The 1,912-nt window shown below is 46.9% G+C and overlaps 1 non-coding gene across 1 annotated transcript; it reads left to right on the top strand.

Moving 5' to 3' along the window:
• Positions 1–69: 69 nt before the first annotated feature.
• LOC143176682 (5.8S ribosomal RNA) lies at positions 70–224 on the top strand. The gene has a single exon (XR_013001202.1). It is a non-coding gene; the product is annotated as a 5.8S ribosomal RNA (ribosomal RNA).
• The last annotated feature ends 1,688 nt before the right edge of the window (positions 225–1,912 follow it).

Here is a 1,912-nt window from a genome sequence, read left to right as displayed (position 1 = left end):
AAGAAGAGAGATATTAGGTCGAACAAATGAGAATAAAATTATATATGTGAAATATAAAATTTATACGATTACCCTGAACGGTGGATCACTTGGCTCGTGGGTCGATGAAGAACGCAGCTAATTGCGCGTCAACGTGTGAACTGCAGGACACATGAACATCGACATTTCGAACGCACATTGCGGTCCACGGATACAATTCCTGGACCACGCCTGGCTGAGGGTCGTTTACGTACCATACACTGCTTGCGTAGCTCTGTCAAATCCCCGCCGTCGTTCACCTCTTCGGATCGAACGTTTTTTTACCGAAGGGCGCAAAGAACGTTTCTGAGTCGGGTTAAGAGAAGGATGCTACGTACGAGCGAACGATGGGTGTCTCGTCGGCGTTTGTCGCGGACACGCGAAAATTCTGTGAATTTCACGGACAGTGTACGTTCTAGTTGTTGCAAAACGATCGGAATCGTTTGTATGGACTCGCGTGAGTGTTCGCGGCGTCGTGCGTCGTTCAATTACGACCGCCCGCGGATACCGCTCCACTGCGATATGGATCTGAGCGACAACTTTTTCGGCTGTTCGTGAGATGAACGGTTTCGTGTGTTTAGAAAAATTTTTTTTCCCGCGCTCCCGACGTCACCTGAAATGATGCGTCAGAGGTGAAAGAAAATATTAAGAAGTCGAGAGAGAGAGAGACTACACACGTTTTATTCATATTTTGTATACCGTGCGTGAGACGGATGTGCACGACACGTCGTATGTCGGTATATTACCGACTGGCCCCAGGGAGATTGTTTTCTTCCTCTCTTACGAATGAGATGTACGTTTCGGAGGATCGTCGTTACCGAAACACACGGCAAAACGAGACTTCTCGCAGCAGAACCTTTATACACAATACACATCGACTCTTTTTACCCCGAGAGAGAGAGAAAAGGTGTATTTCTTTTTTTTATTTTTCGAATTCGACGCACGAACGCTTTGACGACTGGAGAAAAACACGGTGTGTGTTAAAATCGTGCGGGACGAGCATGCGTATTCGTAACGGGTCGAATAGTTCTTATTCCCCGTCGTCGCGTGTCCTCGCTGGACCACCACCGTGCGCTTCCGCCACGTTCAGTTGAATTTCGAAATATATATATATAAAAAGAATCACCATATACTCTCTTTCGGGAGGTGTATTTTTATCGGTTTCTGCTATAGAGAAGAGACGGAGATCGTGTTGTGAGGTGTAACGTTTCTGTATCCCCGTTTCGGAGGATCGTCGTTATCGGCGGAACACACGTCAAAACGAGACTTCTCGCAGAACCTTTATACACAATACACATCGACTCTTTTACCCCGAGAGAGAGAAAAGGTGTTTTTCTTTTTTTTTTATTTTTCGAATTCGACGCACGAACGCTTTGACGACTGGAGAAAAACACGGTGTGTGTTAAAATCGTGCGGGACGAGCATGCGTATTCGTAACGGGTCGAATAGTTCTTATTCCCCGTCGTCGCGTGTCCTCGCTGGACCACCACCGTGCGCTTCCGCCACGTTCAGTTGTATTTCGAAATATATATATATATAAAAAGAATCACCATATACTCTCTTTCGGGAGGTGTATTTTTATCGGTTTCTGCTATAGAGAAGAGACGGACGATCGTGTGTGACACCACGTGGTAACGTTTCCGTATCCCCGTAAAATACGTTTATCTTTTCTCGTAGAAAAGAGAGAGGAAGAGGCAGGAGCTCCTCTTTGGCGAGGCTTTCGAACGTCGCGTCCCGTCCGCCGGAATATAATGATATAAATATATAACCGCCGCCGACTTTGTGCGAAAGCGTTGAAACGAACGCGTCGGTCGCCCCATGGTGTGTGTTTGTCGTGTCTTCTTTTCCTCTTCTGCACTTCTCTTCACTGTCGATCGCGAGACCGCGCGAGATC

The sequence above is a fragment of the Nomia melanderi genome, unplaced genomic scaffold, assembly GCF_051020985.1.
Source record: "Nomia melanderi isolate GNS246 unplaced genomic scaffold, iyNomMela1 scaffold0735, whole genome shotgun sequence".
Taxonomy (NCBI): Eukaryota; Metazoa; Arthropoda; class Insecta; order Hymenoptera; family Halictidae; genus Nomia; species Nomia melanderi.
Note: the sequence above shows the minus strand (reverse complement) of the source record. Positions and strands in the feature narration are given on the sequence as shown.